Here is a 25635-nt window from a genome sequence, read left to right on the forward strand (position 1 = left end):
AATCCCTGGCTACTAATTCCACCGTCTTCTCCTTACCAAAGTGCCCGGCCGTGGGCGCGTCGTGCAGCTGCTGCAGCACCTTGGCTCGAAGTTCGTCTCCCGGCACGTAGATGGCCCCTTTTCGGATGAGCAATCCATCTCGTAGCCGGAAACCGTCGGCCGCTGCCTTGCCCCTTTGCACCTCTGCCATCTTTGCTTGTGCGAAGGAGTCCTCCTGCAACGCACGTCGCACCGCCTCTAGGTCCACTGTCGCCGCGGCGCACGCCCACACTGCTGGTGCGAAGATGTGCATGGCGGCCGCTGGCGTTGCGTCCTCCAGATACTGTGGCTTACGGGAGAGAGCGTCTGCCATGATGTTGGTGTCCCCCGGGACATACTCTATTCGGAAGTCGAAGTTTGCAAAGAACTCAGCCCAACGTATCTGCCTCTGGTTCAGGAACTGTGCCGTGCGCCAGTGCTCTAGATTCTTGTGGTCCGTGCAAACCTGCACCGTGTGCTTGGCGCCGATCAGAAAGTGCCTCCACGCCTTGAACGCTGCGTGAATGGCCAGCAACTCCCTGTCCCAGATGGTGTAGTTCTGTTCGGACTTGCTGAGCTTCCTGGAGTAAAACGCTCCCGGTCGCCACACCCCCTGCGGGTCTTTCTGCAACAGGACCGCCCCCACGGCTCTGTCCGAGGCGTCTGTCTCCACCCTCATCGGCTTGCTGGGGTTGACATGAAGCAGCTGCTCTTCCGACGCGAAGAGACGCTTGAGTGCCTGAAAGGACTGCTCCGCCTGCGCTGTCCAAACGAACTTCTTCTTCTTGGAGCTAAGCGTGTCAGTGATGGCCGCTGTCTGCATCGCGAAGCCCTTGATAAACTTGCGATAGAAGTTCGCAAAGCCGACAAACCGTTGGACCTCCTTCCGGTTGCGCGGACTCTTCCAATCCAACACCGCTCGAACCTTGGCGCTGTCCATGGCGAGCCCCTTGTCAGACAGCTTGTAGCCCAGAAAATCCACCTCCGGCACGTCAAATTGGCACTTCTCCAGCTTGGCGTAGAGCCTATGTTGCTTTAGCCTGCTCAGCACTTCCTTGACGTGTCCGTCATGCTCCTGCTGCGACTCCGAAAAGATCAGGATGTCATCTAAGAAACAGACGCACGTCTTGTAGAGAAGTCCCGCCAACACGTGATGCATAAACGCTTGAAAAACGTGGGAGCCATTTTGCAATCCAAAAGGCATAACTCTATATTCGTAGGTCCCCAGTGGCGTGAACATGGCTGTCTTCCACTCATCTCCTTCCCGCATGCGAATGAGGTTGTACGCCCCCCGCAGGTCCAACTTGGTGAACACTCTGCCCTTCCGTACCTTTGCGAGGAGGTCGTCAATACGGGGCATGGGGAAGTCCGATGGCCTAGTCAGACTGTTCAAAATCCTGTAATCCACTACCAGTCTTTTCTGGGGCGTGTCCCGCTTCTTAACAAAGAATACGGGACTGCCCCCCACTGCCCTGGACTCCCGGATGAAGCCGCGTTGCAAATTATGGTCAATGAACTCTTTGAGTTCCTGCAGTTCATCCTCTGACATGGAATACAGTTTCCCTTTAGGCAGCGCCGCCCCCGGCAGCAGGTCAATTTTGCAGTCATATGGTCTGTGAGGGGGTAGCCTGTCTGCCTCCTTCTCGCAGAAAACTTCCAAAAATTCAGCGTACTTGTGTGGAATCGCTTGCAGCGTGCCTAGCAGCAGCTGTGACTCCTCTTCCTCTCCTTCCTGCCTGGGCACGATGCAGTGTTCAGCACAAAAGGAAGAGCCGAAGGTCAGCTGCCTCTGGTACCAAGCCATCGCTGGGCTGTGCTTGTCCAGCCAACTCATGCCCAATACAATGGGCGTGTCAGATAGTCGAGTGACGTTGAAGCTGATGATTTCTCTGTGATTCCCAAGTCGCATCACCATTGGTGGCGTCTGCTTCACCACTTGCCCCCCGAGCAGCTCCCTGCCATCCACCGTGACAACCTGCAGGGGCAGTGTGGCCGGCAGCAACTGCACAGCGTGCCTGTCGACAAAGTCCTGCCCTATAAAGTCCGCATTGCTGCCTGAGTCAATGGTGATTGGCACGTCCATGGTGATTCCATTGGGCAGTTGGAGAGACGCTGTGAGCCTCACTACTGGTTTGGGCGGGAGGGGGTTCACGGGCTGTAAAATCGCTGGGGACTGCGTCACTAACACGTCTGGCTGGGCCCCAGTGCCTCTTCCTCCAGCCAGACAGCCTCGTTTCCCTGCTGTGGTCCTCCTTGCTGTGTTGCTGCAGTCACCATTGCTGAGGCTGCAGTGAGCTTGTGGGGCCTCTGGGGACACTCTTTCGCCATATGCCCTGGCTCCTCACAGACGTAACACTTCCTGTTCCCTCTAGGAGGCTTCGCTTTCACTGCTGCTGGTGCTAGGGCTCTGGTTGCTGACTGAGCCCTTGCACCTCCCACCTCCATAGGTTCGGCTCCTCCTCCTGGCGGAGGCGTGGATTGCGCCCGCGCTGCTTCCCTGGGAAAGAAGGAGGGGCCCCCGGCTGGTTCGCGCCCTCCACGCCCTTCGTCCCTGTTCCACGGACGTCCTTCCAGCCTCACCCCCACTGCCAGTGCCCTCTGAACGACCTCCTGGGTGGTTCGGGGTCTCTCCCCCCTGGCGATCTCATCTTTAATCGAGTTATGCAGCCCCTCCCAAAAGAGGTCTCTTACAGGAGCCGAATCTCTGTCCCATTCCAGGGCACTGACCAAGGCGAAAAAGCGGGCATGGTACTGCCTGACGCTGGCCCTCCCTTGTCTCAGCCCATGCACCTCCTTCCGTGCAAGATCCACGTCAATACTTGATAAAAAACACCCATCCATTGCTTTAATAAAGGCATCTGCATTCTGTAGCGCCGGATCCTTATCTCTCCATAAATTGCGTAGCCATGCCCTCGCATCCCCATGCAGATGGGACATGATGAACCCCACTCTCTCTTGTTCATCTCTAAAGTCTTTATGCAGCAGTTGCAGTGCGCACAGTACGTCGGCTCTAAAGTTGGGATACTGTTGCAGGTTCCCATCGAAGTGAGAGACCAGCCCGCCTGTCCGTCTCGCCAACCCAATGCCCTCCTGCCGGGGTGTCTGCTTTGTCAGCACGTCTAACCTGACCTGGAGATCCCTGCAGGCTGCGGCTGCTTCCTCCTCCCTCTTCCTGGATGCTAGAGCCTCGGCGTTCAGTTGTGCCACCGCGTTTCTGAGTTCCTCTATCTGCTGCTCAGCCGTCATGTCGTCTGCCGTTCGTGAGCTTGCTAGTAGGCACCTGTGTCTCTCCCCTCCTCGAGGCTGTAGATGCCCACAAGTGGAGACGGAGCTTACTGTCAGAGCTGCTTGAAGATCCTAGCTCACAGAGGATCACGCTAGCCAGCGGTCATTAAGTAAAAGTCTTTATTGAATTACAGTTTCCATTCTCACGCTGCTGCGCGCAACTCTACGCCTAGTAGCTAGGTCGGCGAAGCTCCGTCTGAGTCTCCGCCCTGTGTGCACCAACTTAATATCCTAGCCTTGCTCCACCTTTTCCTCCTGACTGTCCTCCTCTGGGTCCCTCTACCCCCCGGGGCTTCTTCCTTCCGGGATTCTTCTGACGCTGACCCAGACCCTCCTGCCTCCTTGCGCCGGGCTTTAGGACCTGGCTCTCTTTCGGGGCTGCTTACTGCGCCGCCTTCCTCTGCATTTGAACTTGGCGCGCGCGCCCAACCTTCCACTTTCCTCTCAACCGTTTCTTCGCTCCCCGATGGAGGTGTGGCCATCCCCGACTCATGTCCTCCCTCCTGTGGAGGTGTGGCCACTCCTGACTCATGTCCTCCCTCCTGTGGTGAGCTGCCAGCGCTTCCCCCCTGGCTCCCTTCCTCTTCCCTGCTTCCTGGCGGTGACGCTGGTCCCGATTTCCAGCTGCTCCCCCCTGAGTCCTCTCTGGCTCTGTCTTCCTGGGGTGCCCCCCTAGACTCCCCCCTTGCCCTCGCCACTGGTGCTCCTTTCTGTGAATCCTCTGATTCACTGGAAAGACTAGGAGATCTCGGGTCGTCGTCGTCACTCATCTTTTCTTCTGCCTCCTCCCCTTCGCTCTCTGTTTCCTCCCTTGCCCGTGCTTCTGCTCCTAAACCCCTGACAGGTATAAATAGCAAAATTATCAGTATGGAATGGGGTGTTAATTGGAGAAATGTTGGAGGGTATGACATGGTTCTCCCTGTCCCATGTTTAATCCCCACAACAAGCCCTTAGACTAGCTCTGCTTTTTTTGGTTAAAAGGTTAAAGGTTAAAAACTATTTTTAAGCATGTGTCAGAATCCCTCATGACAATTTTGGAAGACCTGACCCCCAACACATGGAAACGTGAAATGCAATCTGCTGGCCTGAGGTTGGGACTCTCTGCCTCCTTCCTTGTGACGCAGGGTTTTGAGAGAGCTAAAGAATTAATACTCCAAAGGTTTCATTAAAGACACCGAGATGCAATCACAAACTGCTGATATCAAGATCTGCCAATTGAACAAATTGTCTGGTTGTTTTTTTGTTCCATTGCAGCCATCCCTGCCAAGATATTTGGTAGATTTGCCAAATGTTAAAATGAGGGTAGCTTTTACTCAGGCAAGGCTAAATGTCCTTCCATTAGAGGCCTGGGCAGGCCGGGTCGTCCTCTTATATACCTGCTGGGATTGACAAGGCATCTGACCCTCACCTGAATTTCATAGCTCTCCTGACAAGTGCTTTGGTCCCCTTCTCAACTAAGTATCCCCTTCTCAAGTAAGTAATCAATTTAGAATTTAAATTCTCAAAAGTTTCTTATTTGTTAATTTGAGCAAGTAAACTACTGCTCTCACTTAATTACAAACAGTATTTCTACCTGCAACACACTTGCAATTAACCAACTACAGTGGTACCTCAGGTTAAGAACTTAATTCATTCTGGAGGTCCGTTCTTAACCTGAAGCACCACTTTAGCTAATGGGGCCTCCTGCTGCCGCTGCACGATTTCTGTTCTCATCCTGAAGCAAAGTTCTTAACCCGAGGTACTATTTCTGGGTTAGCGGAGTCTGTAACCTGAAGCGTCTGTAACCTGAGGTACCACTGTCAGTGGCGTAGCGTGGTGGGTGCAGGGGAGGCCGGCCACACCGGGCGCAACATCTGGGGGTTAGGGTTAGGGGGCGCAAATCCACGGGTTAGGGGGCGCAAATTACTTGCCTTGCCCCGGGTGCTGACAACCCACGCTACGCCACTGGCAGATCCAGAGTGGAGTATCCAGAGTGGCGTCCCTAAGGCAGTTGGACGGTGCCTTGTGCGTCTCCTTCCGGCAACTCCTGCAGCCAAGCTGGTGCCAAGTGTGTTGCTCTGCTTTCCTTTAGACCGCATCAGCGAGGCTGAGACAGGGGTCTTGTCATCTGGGCAGCCAGGTGCTGCTAAAGCAGCGGCTTAACTTCACCCCCGGAGGGGCATTCCATTCTCTTTCAAGACAGACGGATGCCAGCCGCTACCACAATTGCCTTGGACAGTGGAAATAGATCATAGCTGTCATGGGTAATAATAATAAATTTTATTTATACCCCACCCTCCCCAGCAAAGACCAGGCTCAGGGTGGCTAACACTCAATATAAAAAAAATTTGATTAAAATGCAACTTAAAAACAAGATTAAAATACAACATTAAAACATTAAAATACAGCCTCATTTCAATGGAAACTCAAATCAAAAACTTTTGGGGGGATGAAAGCGTCAAGTCTTCACCAAGGCTAACTTTCCAGACTAGTCCTACATGGGCCAGAAAAAAGCCAGGGAAGTCCCCAAATGGGAGTTCCATCACAGGTGGACAAAGGAAAAAAGAAGAGGGGGAGGGAATCAAATTGATTCCAAGCCAAAGGCCAGGCGGAACAACTCTGTCTTACAGGCCCTGCAGAAAGAAATCAGATTCTGCAGGGCCCTGGTCTCATGAGACAGAGCGTTCCACCAGGCCGGAGCCAGTGTTGAAAAGGCCCTGGCTCTGGCTGAGGCTAATCTGACTTCCTTAGGGCCCGGGACCTCTAAGGTGTTGCTATTTATGGTCCTTAAGGTCCTCCGTGGAGCATACCGGTAGTAGCCATTGACAACCCTCTCCTCCATAAATTTGGCTATTCCTCTTTTAAGTTGCTTCCTGCGGGAGTGAGTCCCATACTTTAACCATGTGTTGCATGAAGAAGTTCTTTAAAAAAAACCACCTGTCCTGAATCCACTGGTGAAGGAAGGGGGGTGCAGTGGGTGCGGTCCGCCCCGGGTGTCATCCCTGAGGGGGTGATATCGACACGCTCCCCTGGGACATTCGCCACAGGCAGCACCCCCCTGGGACGCTCGCCACTTGTCCCACTTCTGCAGGTGGCTAGCCCTGCCTCTGCAGGCCTAGCTCCGCCCCTGGCTCCGCCCCAGCGGGTGGCTAGCCCCGCCTCCAGGTGCACAGCATGTGTGCCCCTCCAGGTGCTGGAGCAGCTGGCTCCTCAGGCTGCCCTCCGCCAGCCCCCACCTGCCTTCCCTCTTAGGTGCACCCATTCCAGAGAGTGCTGCTTCTTCTCAGCTTTCTCCTCAACCTCAGAACTGCCCTTGCAGAACTTAGCAGAGAGGAGGATAGGGAGAGAACCAGAATTAATTGGCTCTGCCTGTCATGGGCTCTGGCGCCCTCTGCTGTTGGCATTTCTGTCTCCTGCCCTACCAGCTGCCACTGCATATGATGTCAGGCAAGCCCCAGAGAGAGAGAGAGACACTCCAATTGCAGCGAGCCCAGGTGAGGCAGAGAAGTGGGGGTGGAGGAAGCTGGCTAGCTGGCCGCTGCAGATGGGAGCCAGGCATGGCAATGAGTGACTGGAAGACAGGTCGGGTTGATGGCTGTTAGGATTCTAGCTCCATGTTTGCAGTCATGGGATTGTTGTCTATCACATGACAGTGTATGTTTTCATTCCACAATGTGGAAAGTGACGGAGACAGGATGTTTATGTTACTGTGTTCCGTGAAGTGGGACTATTGTCCTTTGTTTCTTTCTCTTTGCTGACTGATGAGAAAGAGGACGGAGCTGAGGCAGAATGCTCCAAGTGTTTTATATGTAAATAAAAGTAAAAAGGTAAAGGGACCCCTGACCATTAGGTCCTGTCGTGGCTGACTCTGGGGTTGTGGCGCTCATCTTGCTTTATTGGCCGAGGGAGCCAGCGTAAAGCTTTCGGGTCATGTGGCCAGCATGACTAAGCCGCTTCTGGCGAACCAGAGCAGTGCACGGAGATGCCGTTTTCCTTCCCGCCGGAGCAGTACCTATTTATCTACTTGCTCTGGTATGCTTTCAAACTGCTAGGTTGGCAGGAGCAGGGACCGAGCAATGGGAACTCACCCCGTTACGGGGATTCGAACCGCCGACCTTCTGATCGGTAAGTCCTAGGCTCTGTGGTTTAACCCAAAATGCTGAGCTACTGAGTTCTGTTACGCGAACCGCTAATACTCTGCTGTTCCGTAAGTGTGCTGATGCTTCTTGATATCAGTCGCTGTGATGTTCGGGCTGGAGAAAGCTTTTGAAGCTCCAGAACGACTGACCAGGAAGGAGAGAACGCGTCAGCCGGGCATGTGTCTTTACCAAGGTCCTACTTGCGAGTAGGACAATCCTAACAATGGGGCCCCTTCTGTATCCTGGGATCCTTGGCCAGTGCCTGAGTTCAGACATGAAGTCATGGTTTATAAACCTACTTCAAACTACAGGGTTTTTAAAAATTTGTCTTAGCTAGCTGATGGACGCGGGTGGCACTGTGGGTAAAACCTCAGTGCCTAGGACTTGCCGATCGCATGGTCGGCGGTTCGAATCCCCGCGGCGGGGTGAGCTCCCGTCTTTCGGTCCCAGCTCCTGCCCACCTAGCAGTTCGAAAGCACCCCTAAGTGCAAGTAGATAAATAGGTACCGCTTTATAGCGGGAAGGTAAATGGCGTTTCCGTGTGCTGCGCTGGTGCTGGCTCGCTGGCACCAAACCATCTCTCTAAAAACTAGGGTGGGTACCAAAAAAGAAGGGGTTGTCCTTGGAAAATCAGGAAGGTTGGTGCATCCCAGATGAGTTGCCATTTCCAGAAAGCTTTCAACTTCCCACTAAAATACCACTGCAAGTCCTGGATTCCCTCTGCCACAAAATGTAACTCCTTCCGTAAACTCGAACGAACGCTAATTTCCTTTCCACCATTCTCTCTCCTTACTGGACAAACACCTTTTTTGTATATTCTTGAGTAAGAGAGTGAGGTTTCAGCTTTTACAGAAGAACTGTCCCATAAATATACCTAGTGTATAATTACATATATTTTAGATTTCTTGCTTTATTTCAACAGCTGTCATTAAAGCGTGTAATTGCACTATTTAAAAAGAGAGGGGAAATTACAGCCCCATTTTATGCCCTTCATAAATGAAACGAGATCTGGAACACCCTCGTCCTTGCATCCTTTTAACATCAGTGACAGGGAGCCTTAGCCTGGGGGGGGGGGGCCAAATGCAGCTCTTCCAGCCACCCCCCTCCTCTGACTCTCCCCCAAGCCACACCCTTCATAGGCCCGACTTTGCACTATCCTTGAATGGTTTTGCCTGGCTGGAATGTGCCCTTCAACACTGGCGATGCCTCTAGCTTGTCTGAATGGAGGATGGAGAAGGGCTTGTGAAATGTATTTCTTTGTATTTGTATTTGACCTATGAAAAACGAGGACCCTGGTGGCGCTGTGGTCTAAATCACAGAGCCTCTTGGGCTTGCCGATCGGAAAGTCGGCTGTTCGAATCCCTGCGACGGGGTGAGCTCCCGTTACTTTGTCCCAGCTCCTGCCAACTTAGCAGTTTGAAAGCACATCAAAGTGCAAGTAGATAAATAGGTACCACTGCGGCGGGAACGTAAATGGCATTTCCTTGCATTCTAGTTTCTGTTATGGTGTCCTGTTGTGCCAGAAGCAGTTTAGTCCTGCTGGCCACATGACCCGGAAAGCTGTCTGTGGACAAACGCCGGCTCCCTCGGCCTGAAAGCGAGATGAGTGCCGCAACCCCATAGTCGCCTTTGACTGAACTACCTGAGATAGATAGATAGATAGATAGATAGATAGATAGATAGATAGATAGATGATAGATAGATGATAGATAGATAGATAGATAGATAGATAGATAGATGAGAAAGGTGTGTCAGTGTGGTGCAGAAATTACTCTACTGGATCTGGGCCATTGATCTTGTTTTTATATAATAGTTTGTATTTGGTTTTACAAAGTTAAAGTTTACATTCAAAGTTATAAGTAACACAGAGGTAAATAAACAAAGATTCACTCAAATCTCTGGACTTTCCCCCACCCTTCCATGGGTTTCATCTCCTTTTCCGCTGCAAATTTTAAGTCACTCCATTTTTTTTAAGCATCCCATATATTCCTAGTTCTTGTTACACTACAAGGGTTATTCAAATCCTGCTAATTGTTTACAGTGGTCGATCTGGGCCATTAACCAACCCCCCTCCCCCTGTTCAGGTAGGAACATTACTATTTATTGTTAATTTATTTGCATATTTAATGATTGCTTGTTGCATTTGTGTGTCTTTCCGCTTGCATTTTCCCCGTTGCCTCTTCAGCTTCCAGCGCCTCCTTCTCCTCCCAGTTTTCTCTCTTTTCTGCCTCTGGCCACTCATCAAAATCCCACCACCAATCTCCTGGCTCAGAGTGTCTTCCCCTGAGGGTTCCCTAGGGGCTTCCCTGGCTGGTGTCTCCCACCACTCCTCTGCCTCCAGCCGGTCCAGGGCAGCTGACTGGAAACTTACTTAACACTTCATCGGATGCAAATCACAAGGCATAGTTCCCTTTGGGTTGTATTCACACAACTCATATTCTGAGTAGACACCACTGAAAGTAATGTACAATAATAATAACAACAACAACAATCTTTATTACGGTCCAGAGACCCAACAAATCGTTACAAGCAAGACACAATTCATACAGCCTACCTCCAGGTTAAACAAGCATTTTGTTCAGAATATAGGGATCATTGGTTCTTGCAACCACTGATAAGAACTTTGCCACTGCTAATGTTCTAGCATTTGTCCAGTCTTCCAATAGGAACCTGACATAGTGAGCCTCTCAACAGCAGCAAGAATACTTATCGCAAAGTATTGGAAGACACAAGATCTACCCACTCTGGAAGAATGGCAGATGAAGCTGATTGACTGTATGGGACTGGCAGAAATGACTGGCAGAATCCGTGACCAGGGAGAAGAGTCGGCAGAAGAAGACTGGAAAAAATTTAAGGACTATTTACAAAAATATTGTAAAATTAAGGAATGTTGAATGATGTTGGATTGAAATTAAGTGGTTTCAAGCTGTAATTATGATAAAATGACTTTCTTTTTGTAAGCAAGAATTTAAAGTTATAACAATTTAAGATGTTGGAGAGAAAATAAGGTGTTTCTTTCTTCATTTTTTCTTTTTAAGCTGTAATTCTCTGAGCTAAGGATTTGCTGTATAAACAATTTAAACAGGGTATACAAGAAGGGGAGGTATGAGGAGGTCGGGGAAATAAGTCATGAGAAAATAAGTTGGGAAATTTATGTGTTTTTAATATTTTTATGTTTGTTTTTTCTTTTTGTTTGTAAAAAATTGGAAACTCTAATAAATATCAGTTGTAAAAAAAAAGAAAAAAGACATAGTGAGCCTCTCATTTTCCCGGGAAAGGTACCAGCAAGGGTAATATCAGTTCAGCCCTGGCTTGCTCATATTTTGCACAGTGCAACAAAATATGTTTTATGGAATCGATGTCTTGAGCACACGAGCAAAGTCTGTCCTGGTAGGGAACTCCTCTCAACCTGCCATCCAACACTGCAGAAGGGAAGACGTTTAGTCTGGCTTTGGTGAAAAGCCTTTGATAGTTTGGTACTGTCAGGTTTTTAATGTAAGATGTTAACTTAAAGACATGCCCATATTGTACTCCTACTGCCAGCGGACTACAAACTGTGTGTGATCGAGATCGCAAGTCACTGTGTGCATTATCCCATAATCTTTGCTTTAATATCTTTTGGTAACCCAGGTAATACAGTTGGGGGGGGGTGACAGACCAATAGAGGTGGCTTTTTTAGCCATGGTTTTCTGCCATTTGCTGACAAATTCCTCATTGGTCAGGTGTTGGTACAAACCCTTCCCTATGAATAATAATAATAATAATAATAATAATAATAATAATAATGTTTATTTATACCCCGCCCTTCCCGGTTCAAAAACCGGGCTCGGGCGGCTAGCAACAAATTTAAAACACCTAATTGTAAAAGCAGCATAAAGTACAGTATAAAAACATGAATAACAATAAAATTCAAAGTTCAGAAATCAATTTAGGGGAAACCCATCTAATAAGCATTAGATAGTCACCAGGGCTAGCTGGCTGAATTAGTCCTACTTGGGCCAGCAAGGAGGCCAGGGGAGAATTAGCTGCGGGGTCTCAGAGAAGGTGATCTTCATAAAAGGGGAGGGGGGGAAGAGAAGGGAAATAAAAGATCAGGCTGAATTCAAATTAAAGGCCAGGAGGAATAGCTCTGTCTTACAGGTCCGATGGAAGGAGGTTAAATCCTGAAGGGCCCTAGTCTCATGGGACAGAGCATTCCACCAGGTTGGAGCCATCACTGAAAAGGCCCTGGCCCTGGTGGAGGATAGCCTAACTTCCTTAGGGCCCGGGACCTCTAAACTATGGTTATTCATGGACCTTAAGGTCCTCTGCGGGGCAGACCAGGAGAGGCGGTCCTGTAAATATGAGGGCCCTAGTTAGTTGTGTTCCCTGTTTTCATCTGCACGCATCGTCTTGGAGGAGAAAAGAGGAGAGTAACTCTTCTAGAACAGTGCTCGCCGGCTGCCATTTTTGTAAGTAATTGCGCTAAAAACAATAAAGCTATCAAATATCTCTTCAAGTTAATCAATTTGATTCCCATTTGAGCCATTTAATCCGAGCGATTGATCAACTAAATGATCGTTCCCTCTAATACGGAACGCGGATGGTGTGTGCCGACAGGATTTGAGCAAAAATGGGGCCAATGAGCAACAGGAAGGAGGTATTGGCACGCTCAGGGAATTTGTGTACAAAAGTTTTGAAAAATTAAAACCTGAAGGGTTAATGCCCTGCCCCCTCAAAAAAAACTCAGTGAGGACTGAGCATGCTCAGTGGTCACAGAATGTCGGGATAATGAAGACAGAAAATCAGGGAGAGGAGATGGAAGGGCTTGCTTGAGGAAGCTGAAATATAAGCAGCCCTCATAGGAAACAGGATATATGCTGCAACATTTTGTTACAGTTGTACAGTCCTAATTCCCTCCCCATGAAAGCTAGCAATGAGGAGAAAATTAGGCAGGAATTCTTTCCTCATTTCTCTTAAAGGGAAACATAAAAGGGAAACACTGTTACAGTGGTACCTCAGGTTAAGTACTTAATTCATTCTGGAGGATAGTACTTAACCTGAAACTATTCTTAACCTGAAGCACCACTTTAGCTAATGGGGCCTCCTGCTGCTGCCGCACCGCCGGAGCCTGATTTCTGTTCTCATCCTGAAGCAAAGTTCTTAACCTGAAGCGCTATTTCTGGGTTAGCAGAGTCTGTAACCTGAAGCGTGTGTAACCTGAAGCGTATGTAACCTGAGGTACCACTGTATACAGACACATGCTGCATAGACATTTAAAGCATATTCCCTGCCCATGAAGAATCCTTGGAACTGTAGCTTACCCTTCACAGTACTATAATTCCCAGCGCCCTTGACAAACTACAGTTCCCATGATTCTTTGAGTGGGTTTTTTTAATAATAATATTTATTGCCTTTACAACAATTTAAACACTTACAAAAGAAAACACAAAGAAAAAACAATACATTATAATACAAAGACACTACATAAAAATTAACAAAACAAAACAAAAACAATTTAAAAACACATCAAAAGAAAGAAGAAAAAAAAGAAGAAAAAGAAAAAGGAAAAAGAAAAAACTTCCAATATCTTATCTTTCTTTCCCATATTTCCACGGCCTCCTCACACCTCCCTTTTTGTATTCCACTTCTATTAATTATTTCAGCAATTCCTTACCATCTTCCCCTGTTTTCTATCCTATAATTATCTTAACACCTTTTAACCTTATTTTCCTTTAATACTCTATTAATCTATTTATGCTTAATTCCTTATAACATTTCTACTGAAGCCATATAATTTCATTCCAACATTCTTCTAACATTCATTAATTTTACAATATTTCTATAAATAGTCTTTAAACTTTTCCCAGTCTTCTTCCACCGACTCTTCTCCCTGGTCTCGGATCTTGCCAATCTTTTCCGCCAATTCCGTCTAGTCCATCAACTTCATCTGCCATTATCCAACACTTCAGTGCTTTTAAGAGACAGCCATTCTCTCAGCCAGCAAAAAGCAGATGATTCACAACAAAGTTTAGGTGTCTGGCACCTTTGAGTGGGTTTTTTGAATGTGTGGTGGGCATGCAGAGGTGGTTATACATCAGCAGGCGGCCTTAGTTTGTGGTCTTCTCTAATAATGTGCAGGAGCGAGAGCTAAACAGAGGATAATGGCATAGCAGGAAAGGAATTTCACTAGGAAAGGTCCACAATTCATTGCATATTAAGACATAAACGTTGTTGTGGCACGTACAGTCATACCTCAGATTACAGACGCTTCAGGTTGCGCGATTTCGGGTTGCGCACCGCGCTGAACCCAGAAGTACCGTAATGGTTACTTACGGGTTTCGGCACATGTGCAGAAGCGCTAAATCATGCTTTGCACATGCGCAGAAGCACCGAATTGCAACCCACACATGCGCAGACGTGCGGGTCACAGATTGCGAATGCTGCGGGTTGCGAACGTGCCTCCCGCACGGATCACATTCGCAACCCGAGCGTCAACCGTATGTAGAACAAGCTATGTGATGTACATTTTAAAACTGGCATCTATATTGAAGAAGGGTGGGCATGTTAAATAAATAGCAATTCCCAATTTATGCGGGGGTTACATTGCAAGGCACCATGCATTTACGTGAAATTGCCTATATTTGAAAGACCGTCGGAAGAGCCTGCAAACACCCTCTAAACCCTTGAAAAACCCTTTGAAAAACGAGCAGCGCTTACCCAAAGCCAAACTCCGCCACAATCCGCTCCCTCTGAACTTTTCTCAAACTCCAACTCTCCAGAGGCCTCAACGGTCAGTGCAAGAGCTCTTTTTATTTTTTTAATGATATTTATTAAAACACAATAATTTTTTTGAAAAAATACACACAAAAAAGGCAAAACTACAAAAAAGAAAAAAGAAAAATAGAAACACAAAAAGAAAAAGAAACAATAAAACCATTTTTTCCAAATTCTCCAAATTCCATTACCTTCTTTCCCTGACCTCCTCCCCATCCCATCTCTTGTTTCTTGATTAGTAATTGTCCCAGCAAATCCTTTCCGTAGTTCATAATATTTTATCATTATGTTATCTTACTCTAATCTCATTTTATCTTTTAAAAACAAGCTTAAAGTTTAAAACTCAAATCTCTTTTTTTTAATGAATTTCTCAAAACCAACCCTTTTACCAGATTCTTTAAATATTTTAGCCAGAGCCAATTAATTTCATTTCAGCATTTTCCCAACATTCATAAAACTTTTCTAATAATAGTAATAATAATATAAATAGTTCAATTCAATCTTCTTCCAGCGTCCCCTCCCCCCGGTCCCGGGGTTGTCACAGTGCAAGAGCTCTTGGAATTGCATTTGGGAAGTCTTGTGGTGTCTGGTGCTGTTTTTCAACCTTTGTGTCCTTTTCGGGCTCTTTCGGCCGTTCTTAAATTGCTTCTGGGTTTGCATACCCTCCAACGTTTCTCAGATGAAAGTAGGAACGTCTCATTTCATAATGATCTTTTTACTATTTATACCCCACCCATCTGACCGGGTTGCCCTAAGCCACGCTGGGCAGCTTCCAACATATATAAAAACATAATAAGACATTAAGCATTTAAAAAATCTTCCCTATGCAGGATTGCCTTCAGACGGCTCGGGGGTCGGATAACTCGATACCCTCCAACTTTTCTCCAATGAAAAGAGGGACGTCCTAAGGAAAAGCGAGACTGCCAGGGAACTGCCATCGCAGTCAGGAGTGGAGGAAGGGCTCCCGAGCGATGCCGGAGAAGGTCCCAGCAGGAAAAGAGGGGACTCAGTGACCGGGGAAGGAAATCAGCGTTACACCAGGGAGAAAAGCGGGCGGAGGCAGGCTTCGGAGGGATGGCTCCAGGACTCTTCGCCGGAGACCAGCGGGGAGAGCATTGGTCCTCCACTGCCCACACCCACCCTGCGCAGAAGACTTCCGCGCAGGGAGGCTAGGCGGAGACTATCCGTCAAGGAACCTTTATGTTGGAAGAAGTTCAGGAAACGCCCACTGACGGATTCTGCCAGTGACTGAGACAGACATGGAATTAGGACTGTCCAGCCAGGGAAAGGTTTATCCAGGCAACCTCACCTAGAGTGGCGGCAACTGACGCACGAGCAACCCCTAATGCCCATTACAGAGACGTTCCGGGATCAAATCAGAAACCGGGACAGCTTCTCTAAATCAGGGACGTCCCTGGAAAATAGGGACACTTGGAAGGTGTGGGTTCGGTGCAATGGGCACGGTTGCAGTTGGACGTGCGTAAATTGGTTGTTGCCTGTACACACAAACACACACACACACAAGGTTAAACATCTGAGAATAATCTCAGTGTCTTCCAAGGGCAGCAGCAGCAGCAATTATCACCCCACAAGGAAAGCTATTGTTGAATTCTGAGGAAGAAGAGAGCCTCTGATGCAATAAAGGGCCATAACAGATTTCATAGCAACATTGAAAACTGCTTTACTCTGGGTCAAATCATGGGTACACTGGCAGGCTGGGGCTTTCCAGAGTTTTCTGCAGCTCCTAGGGCCCGAGGTCCCTTTACCAAGCCCCCCATAAAATATTTGAGGGGGCTGGACGACCCCCAAAGTTGACGGGCATTTTCATTCATATGGTGTGTGTGTGCTGTGTCTTGTGATCGATTATGCAGGGTGCTGGAGGAGACTCTTGAGAGTCCCATGGACTGCAAGAAGATCAAACCTCTCCATTCTGAAGGAAATCAGCCCTGAGTGCTCGCTGGAAGGACAGATCGTGAAGCTGAGGCTCCAATACTTTGGCCACCTCGTGAGAAGAGAAGACTCCCTGGAAAAGACCCTGATGTTGGGAAAGATGGAGGGCACAAGGAGAAGGGGACGACAGAGGACGAGATGGTTGGATGGTGTTCTCGAAGCTACCAGCATGAGTTTGACCAAACTGCGGGAGGCAGTGGAAGACAGGAGTGCCTGGCGTGCTCTGGTCCAGGGGGTCACGAAGAGTCGGACATGACTAAATGACTAAACAACAACAACATGCGGGGTGAGGCTTACCTGACCCCCATCCCCTCCAATATTTTATTCAAGTTGGCACCCCAGTTCCCAGCCTTTCCTGGAGACGCTAGGGACCTTCTGCACGCAAAGCAAATGTTCCGACCACTGAGCAATGTGACCTTCCCTTTTGACTAGCTCATGACAGACTAAGCATGCAACCCTGTGGGGAAATTTGTTGCTGGCTGAAACCCATGGTGATTTGGCCCCGATCCCTTACGGGGGTGCGTATCTCCAGACACACCACCACTGGAAACCAGGTAATAATATAAATACGATGTCACAGATGTGCCAGTGGACTGTTCTGCCTAGGTTGGACTGGCAGCGTGCAGTTTGTTTAAATGGATTCCTTTGATTTTACCGCCATCTAGTGGTGTACTCCAGCATTGCTTAAATAAATAAATAAATAAATAAGTTATTAAACACCACTTCTTATGAAGGGTGTGAGATTGTAGTTGGGGACGGGGAGGTATGTATTTCGACCAACAATTAAATCAAAGGAATTTACATGCACACTTAAATCTCATAATCCAGCCGACAAAGGGACCTGATCTGGCCAAGCAGGCTGTTCCCCAAGGATCACTATTCATGGATTGCAAACTAGGACACATGAATTTATGCAATGCCTGAAAACGAGTCCCTAAATATAGAATCAGTGGACAGAAAGGGCTGCTTAGTACATGATCTTGCAGCTTGCAGCATCCCTGGCAGATGGTCACCTAGGCCCCATTGGTGATATGTGATATAACGTAATTTTCCGTGTATAAGACTAGGTTTATCCCCCCCCCCAAAAAATGTAAAAAAAATAGGTCTTGTCTTATACATGGGTGCTTGCAGCTGGCGGGCAGACAATTGGGGGCTTTGGCAGTCACGTCGGTCTGGCGGGTAATTTTTGATTTGCAATCCCTCCCCCAAAAAAGCTCAACAACTCTGGGAAATTTCCCCCCATTTTCTTTAATTTGAGTCCCCTCAAATAGGGGGCGTGTTATACACAGAAAAATATGGTAAATGTAAAGCGGTATTACACTGGTACCTCAGGTTACGTACGCTTCAGGTTACGTACGCTTCAGGTTACAGACCACGCTAACCCAGAAATAGTTAAGAACTTTGCTTCAGGATGAGAACAGAAATTGCGCGGCAGCGGCCTTGGCGGCAGCGGGAAACACCATTAGCTAAAGTGGTGCTTCAGGTTAAGAACAGTTTCAGGTTAAGAATGGACCTCCGGAATGAATTAAGTTCTTAACCCGAGGTACCACTGTATTATACTGTTTTTTAAAGCCCTGGGTTCTCCTCAAAGAATCCTGGGAACTGTAGTTTGTTAAGGGTGCTGAGAATTGTTAGGAAACCCCTCCCTGCCATTCTGCTAGCAGCATTCCTTAGAAAGATGGTTTGTTACTCTGGGAACGGTAGCCTCATAATGGGACTTAGGTAGGGTTGTCATACGTCCAGAATCTCCCAGACATACCCGGAATACTGCAGTCGGAAGCAGTGTCTGGGAGGAAATCGGCAAAATGTCAGGGGAAATCCAGATTTATGGCAACCCACGTTGTTGATTATTCTTAAAAAATAGCTCAAAAATGTACTTTGGGGGGAGGGCGATTTTGGCCAAAACCAAAAAAAGCTCAACTTTGGCCAAAAAAAGAAAGAAAGCTCAACTTTTGTGTCCGAATTTTCACTTTTTGAAATATGCCAGCCTTATATTAGGGCTCTCCTAACAACTAGATACCTAACAGCTAAATATGACTTTGGTTCAAACAGCAGCAGCCCATTCTACTCAATCTAATATACATAACCTAGATTACACAAAAGTGAAATATGTCAGATCAGAAAGGCATATCTCTGGTTGTCCCCCAAGTCTGAGAAGCTCATTTGACCTCAGAACGAAACCAAGCCTTCAGTACCGCCAGCCTAGTCCCATGGGCAGCTTCCAACAAAATATTAAAATACAATAGTGATACGGAAGGGGGGCATGTCTTCTTCACCTCCTTCTTCACTACAATATATCCATTTATTTCCAATTGTCAATGTCAAAAGGGACTAAAATCTATAAAATTCATAGAAAATCAACGTGCCAATTTGCTCAATTTCTCTAGGACCCCATGACACCTCCCCTGTCCTCCATAATCCCTCAAGCAAGGTGTCAAGACCCTAATCCGGTCAAATCGCTCTGCCAAGCCCTTCCTCTGGGCAATGCCAGGTGACAGACCATGCATACATGGACCATTGTCTTCTCAGGATGTGCTTATCTGCGCATATCTCCAGCTCTGCATATTCCCCCCTCCCTCCTCCATATGTTAATCCGGTGTAACCCAACCTCTTCCTAATGTATTCGTGATGTAATCTGTGTAACCCAACCTCTTCTTAATGTATTCATGATGTAACTGGGATGTATTTTGCACTGTATTCTGGGATATGGAGGGAAATTTCAAAAGTTCATGTCACCCCTTTCTCGCTGTTCAATCTCGCCTTGAACCTGTTGCGCAATAAACTTGGATCTTCTGCAGTTTGCTCCTGTCTCCGGCTGAGCTCATTTTCTTCCGCAGGGACCCGCGGACCTAGTCCGACGAGCTGGGTGGCAGAGTAGCCCCGCACCCAGATTTTTCCGTAACAAATAGTCTGTTAAACATTAAAAGCTTCCCTAAACAGGGCTGCCTTCAGATTCAGCACGTTTTCTGAATTTTTTTTAATGTTGCTAGGCTTATACGATTAATACAATATTTTCTGCAATATAGTGGTACCTTGGTTCTCAAACACCGAAAACCCTGGAAGTAAGTGTTCAGGTTTTCGAACGTTTTGCAGAAGCTGGACGTCTGATGCAGCAGTCAGCTATTGTTTCCGGGGCATCTGCACCAATCAGAAGCTGCGCCGTGGTTTTCCAACATTTCGGAAGACAAACAGACTTCCAGAATGGATTAAGTTTGGCGCTTTTGTTTTTGCTATTTATTTTGCGTTTTTATTTTTGAGGCTTTTTCAGTGAATTTGTTTTTGTGACTGTGTGAAACCCAGTTCAGCTGCTGATTGATTGATTGATTGATTGATTGTATGACTGCAGAAATGGATAAAAGCCTCCCAACCAAACAATGACTATCATCAGTGCAGGCAAGGGAAAAAATAATTTTAATTGTTATCATCTACAATACTGTCTTATTTATTTTATAGAACAGTACATCGATGATTGCTTTAATTTAATGGATCAATGGTCTCGTTAGATAGTAAAGTTCATGGTAAATTGCTGTTTTAGGGGTTGTTTTAAAATGTGTGGAATGGGTTAATCCATTTTGCATTACTTTCTAAAGCATGCCTTGGTTTTGGAACGCTTTGGTTTTGGAACAGACTTCTGGAACGGATTAAGTTTGAGAACCTTGGTACCACTGTATGTGTATATATAACTTGAATAAAATATTGTGGGAGCCCAGGTAAGCCCAGCCCTTCATAATCGATCACATGACACAGTACACACACACCATTTGAATGGCAGTGCCCATCAACTTTGGGGGGAGATGGCCCCCGCCAATAGTTTATGGGGGGGGGAAGGACCTTGGCCCCTAGGAGTTGACTTCTATGACTGCAGAGAAACCAGGTTGTCCCTTGGCACACAGAGGAGCATTGAGGGGACCTGCTGCGGGAGTACCATGGGTACTAATTTTCCTCTTGGTTTTAATGTATCCCTGTGGTGGTGGGGAGGGTGTTTGTCTGTCTTGTTGCTTGGTTGTCACTTGCTTCGGGACAGTGGCATAGCGTCGGGGGTGCAGGGGGGGCTGGCCGCACCGGGCGCAACATCTGGGGGGCGCGCGCTCGCACTCACAGCTCTCTGACCCTAGGGCAGAGGGGGCGCAAATTACTTGCCTTGCCCCGGGTGCTGACAACCCATGCTACGCCACTGCTTCGGGATGCCCTGTGCAAGATAAAGTGACTAACAAATGGGACAAATAAATAAACGTCATTGCTTGTTGATTCCAGCTTCCAAATTCCCCTGAGGAAACACCCGACAAACACTTCCTTTTGGAAAACGGAGCACTTTGACGTCCTGGCACTCAGCTTGTTTAGTCATTTAGTCTTGTCTGACTCTTTGTGACCCCATGGACCAGAGCACTCCTGTCTTCCACTGCCTCCCACAGCTTCGAGAACACTGCCCAACCATCTCGTCCTCTGTCTTCCCCTTCTCCTTGTGCCCTCCATCTTTCCCAACATCAGGGTCTTTTCCAGGGAGTCTTCTCTTCTCATGAGGTGGCCAAAGTACTGGAGCCTCAGCTTCAGGATCTGTCCTTCCAGTGAGCACTCAGGGCTGGTTTCCTTCAGAATGGATAGGTTTGATCTTCTTGCAGTCCATGGGACTCTCAAGAGTCTTCTCCAGCACCATAATTCAAAAGCATCAATTCTTCGGTGATCAGCCTTCGCTATGGTCCAGCTCTCACTTCCATACATCACTAATGGGAAAACATAGCTTTTACTATATGGACCTTTGTTGCCAAGATGATGTCTCTGCTTTTTAAGATGCTGTCTAGGTTTGTCATCACTTTTCTCCCAAGAAACAGGCATCTTTTAATTTCGTGACTGCTGTCACCATCTGCAGTGATCATGGAGCCCAAGAAAGTAAAATCTCTCACTGCCTCTATTTCTTCCCCTTCTGTTTGGGCACTCAGCTACACAGATGCAAACAAAACGTTTTAAGTGTGTTGTAATGTGCAATATACAAATGTGACACTAGATGGCGAAAGCGAACTATGGAAGATTCAATGTATTTTTCAAAAAAAATTTTAAAAAGCACTTTCACAGTGTTTTTTTATGCATGTGTAGATTCTACCCTGGAGTGATGAATTTTGCAAAGCGGCCCCAAATGGCACAGCGCCCCCACTGCATCCAGCTCCGCCTTTAGGGGGCGCTCCTGGGTCACACACAGCTCCGCCTGCTCCTCTTCCCAGCTGCTCCCAGAATGCGTGATGCCACAGTTGCTGCTCCTGTTGCTCCTCCCACCTGAGGCGGAGCTTGTCAGGCAACAGCATCAGACTCCGCCCTGCTCCACGCTCCTGGGGACTTGAGGGCCAGCAGCTGCCACCAGCCAGTCCCAGGAAGGATGCAAGGGGTCAGCATGGGGGGCTAGCAGGGCGCATGCCCGGAGGAAGGGCTCACCCCGCACCGCTTCCTTCTGTGGGTCTGTGGCAGCAGCTGGGAACATGAATTGTATATATAATTCAATTCATCTCTGTACAACTTGATATTTTTAAGTGGGAGGGGGTTAAAGAAAGGTAAAGGGACCCCTGACCATTAGGTCCAGTTGTGGCCAACGCTGGGGTTGCGGCGCTCATCTCACTTCATTGGCCGAGGGAGCCGGCGTACAGCTTCCAGGTCATGTGGCCAGCATGACTAAGCCGATTCTGGTGAACCAGAGCAGCGCACGGAGATGCCGTTTTCCTTCCCGCCGGAGCAGTACCTATTTATCTACTTGCACTTTGAGGTGCTTTTGAACGGCTAGGTAGGCAAGAGCAGGGACCGAGCAACTGGAGCTCACCCCATCGCGGAGATTCGAACCGCTAACCTTCTGATCGGTAAGTCCTAGGTTCTGTGGTTTAACCCACAGCGCCACCCAGGGTTACAGTAAACCTACATTAAATGATAAAACAAAACATTCCAAAATAAAACACTGCAGAAGAAAACCAAATCTAAAACCTACATTCAAAGCACATGAGCATAGCCAGGATTTTTGTTGTTGCTGGGGGGGTGGGGTAGCCAAAGTTGTTGAGTTTTTTTAGAAGATAAAAGTTGAGAAATCACAGCAGGGGGAGGGAGGCTTCTTCTGGGAGGGGTGGAACCTTAAATAATTGAGTTCTTTCAATGCTTTTCAATAATGTTTGTAGATCGGGGGGGGGGGGCAACCCTTGGCTATGCCCATGGCAAAGCAGAAAAATTAACAGGAAACTTAGAATGATTTTAAAATAAAACAGATATAGAATACACATTTAAAACAGCATAATTAGCGAGAGAATAAGGTATTGTGAAAGGGACGCGGGTGGCGCTGTGGGTTAAACCACAGAGCTTAGGACTTGCCGATCAGAAGGTCGGCGGTTCGAATCCCCGCGACAGGGTGAGCTCCCGTTGCTCGGTCCCTACTCCTGCCAACCTAGCAGTTCGAAAGCATACCAGTGCAAGTAGATAAATAGGTACCTCTCCGGTGGGAAGGTAAACGGCGTTTCCGTGCGCTGCTCTGGTTCGCCAGAATCGGCTTAGTCATGCTGGCCACATGACCCGGAAGCTGTACGCCGGCTCCCTTGGCCAATAAAGCGAGATGAGCGCCGCAACCCCAGAGTCGGTCATGACTGGACCTAATGGTCAGGGGTCCCTTTACCTTTAAGGTATTGTGAAACATATATGTGCTGCTGTTGCTGTCAGTGGTAGTTCATGTGGAAGCTCAGACTCGATGACCTTGGTCGTAGACAGAGAGCATTAAAAAAATACAACAAGTGGTCCATACAGCATTGCACATTTTGGATATGTTACATGAAAGCTCAGATACAATGTGGAACTGAACAGTTGGGGAAAGTTGTACAAAAATGGAGTGAACTGCAATATGAATACAGCCTGTCCTTTGGCCACGGTGGCAGAGACCTGGATTTTGGATCTGATTGGCCACTGTGAGAACAGGATCCTAGATTAGATGACTTCTGAAAAGAAAATGTTAACGTATAACAAACAGAAACACACCCCTTGACTCTCTTCTACAGATAGCACCCGAGATAGAAAGCAACCAGAATGCTAAAATACACACAAATGTTACTAAAACCGTCTAATAATAAGATTTATATTTTTTAAGTGTACATGAAAAGCAACAGTGATCAAACGCCAATCAGTGGCCCCGCGATCAATGCAAATATAAGTTGTGCTTTAAAAAATCAGGGTGAGACTGCACAATGATTCTCTTCACTTTAGCCTTTCATGATTCTGTTCACATCCTGTTCGAAACCTATTTTGTACTCTGGTGCCACTCAAACCGCTTCCCCTTTCTTTCACTTTCCAGATAAGCTGGCTTTATGAAATGCAGTTATTTTCTGTGTGCATTTAAATCTGCATGAATTAAAGATAACCAGCAGAGGGCACCGCTTCCAGTGGCTGACAAACCAATGCTAATTTTCAGCAATTGAATTTGAAATACTAAACAGCTGAATCAACATTCTCTAAAGTGTGTTGAACACATTTTCTGGTTACTGTATCTGAATTAATATTCTTTAGCCCAGTCCAGCCCCACTAACATCATGTCACAGCGTAAGTTTGAATCCCTTGGAATGCCCTCCAACTTAGATAAATAAGAAAAATCCAATTTCAAAGGGGTACTTTTGTCAACGTACTTGTTATTAATAAAATTATTGTTGTTGTTATTAATATCACAAGGATTGAAACACAACCCCTGCCTTCAAGCTTGCAATCAGGCAAAGCGCGAAAGGCGGGGGGGGGGGGAATGACTGGTACTGGATGGTGACGTTTTATCTCCATGCTGAATATTTGTGGCCCCAAAGTTACAAAGGATGAAATAACAGTGTCAGACCTGAGTTTAAAAAAAAGTTCTGCATGCAACAGGTTCTTCATCTCTAAATAAAAGCTTACCAGTGAATTTGATAGATAGGTTTTCATTGCAATTCTTAATAAATAAATAATATCCCAACCCATGGTAAAGGGACCCCTGACCATTAGGTACAGTCGTGGCCGACTCTGGGGTTGCGGCGCTCATCTCGCTTTACTGGCCGAGGGAGCTGGCGTACAGCTTCCGGGTCATGTGGCCAGCATGACTAAACCGCTTCTGGCGAACCAGAGCAGCGCACGGAAACGCCGTTTACCTTCACACCGGAGCGGTACCTATTTATCTACTTGCACTTTGACGTGCTTTTGAACTGCTAGGTTGGCAGGAGCTGAGACCGAGCAACGGGAGCTCACCCTGTCGTGGGGATTCGAACTGCCAACCTTCTGATAGTCAGGGGTCCCTTTACCTTGGTACCTTGGGTTACAAATGCTTCGGGTTACAAACTCCACTAACCTGGAAGTAGTACCTCGGGTTGAGAACTTTGCCCCAGGATGAGAATGGAAATTGCATGGCGGCAGCAGGAGGCCCCATTAGCAAAAGTGCACCTGAGGTTAAGAACAGTTTTGGGTTAAGAACGGACCTCCGGAATGAATTAAGTTTGTAACCCGAGGTACCACTGTACTGCTACATCTGAGGTACACCTGTGCTTCTTTCTACTGCAAAGAGAGGGAGCCTGCGGCCCTCCAGGTATGCTGGACTATGTTTCCCATCATCCCTCACCACAGGCCATGATGACTGGCCCTAATGGGATCTGAATTCCATCAATACCTGGAAAGCCAAAGGCTCCCCAGCCCTGATTCTATTGAATCAACACAGCTGCCTGCACTTTTGAACTTCCCTTGGTGACATGACTATGGGCGCCGTCACTTCGATATTGATCACTCTACCGTGGGCTTTTCCCCTCAGAAGAGCTTTGAAGCTCACACAAAGAGGAGTCACAAAGGGGTGGGTGGGTGTGATGTTTGTGTGAAGGAGCCAGAATTGCTTTCACCACCTTCCATTCCAAGGGCTGCTGAGGTACACATCGTAAGAACATTAGGATGCTGTCCTGTCTTGAGTCAGGCTGCTGGTCCGTCTGGTTCAGTATTGCCCACACTGACTGGCAGCAGCTCTCCAAGGTCTCGGGCAGTTGCCATTTCCCCAGCTCTACCACGTGATGCTAGGGGTTGACCGTCTGCGTGCAAAGTGGACCGTCTGCCACTGAGCTAGGACCCTTCTACCCAGAAGACTGCAGCCTCAATTCCCCACTCTTCCTCAGAAGAGCTTTGGAAACCTCATGAAGTCACAAAGGTTGGTGTTTGCTGGCGTTGTATATTGATGGGGAACCAGAAGCATGTTCCGCAGCTTGTGTGTGTGTGTGTTGGTGTGTACCCAGAACCATATTCACCACTGTATGGGTATTTGCATATGAAGAGGAGTTTGGATTTGATATCCCGCTTTATCACTACCCTAAGGAGTCTCAAAGCGGCTGACATTCTCCTTTCCCTTCCTCCCCCACAACAAACACTCTGCGAGGTGAGTGGGGCTGAGAGACTTCAGAGAAGTGTGACTGGCCCAAGGTCACCCAGCAGCTGCATGTGGAGGAGCGAAGACGCGAACCCGGTTCACCAGATTACGAGTCCACTGCTCTTAACCACTACACCA

At 47.7% G+C, this 25635-nt stretch overlaps 1 long non-coding RNA gene across 1 annotated transcript in view; it reads right to left on the minus strand.

Annotated features, from left to right (window-relative positions):
* LOC310695126 overlaps positions 1-6033 on the minus strand; it is a 277420-nt gene extending 271387 nt beyond the window's left edge. The window contains exon 1 of the long non-coding RNA XR_014519938.1: positions 5671-6033. This is a non-coding gene — a long non-coding RNA (uncharacterized lncRNA). The remainder of the gene's footprint in view (positions 1-5670) is intronic.
* Between the last annotated feature and the right edge of the window lie 19602 nt (positions 6034-25635).

Source organism: Podarcis liolepis (assembly GCF_965112155.1).
Source record: "Podarcis liolepis genome assembly, chromosome: 15".
Taxonomy (NCBI): Eukaryota; Metazoa; Chordata; class Lepidosauria; order Squamata; family Lacertidae; genus Podarcis; species Podarcis liolepis.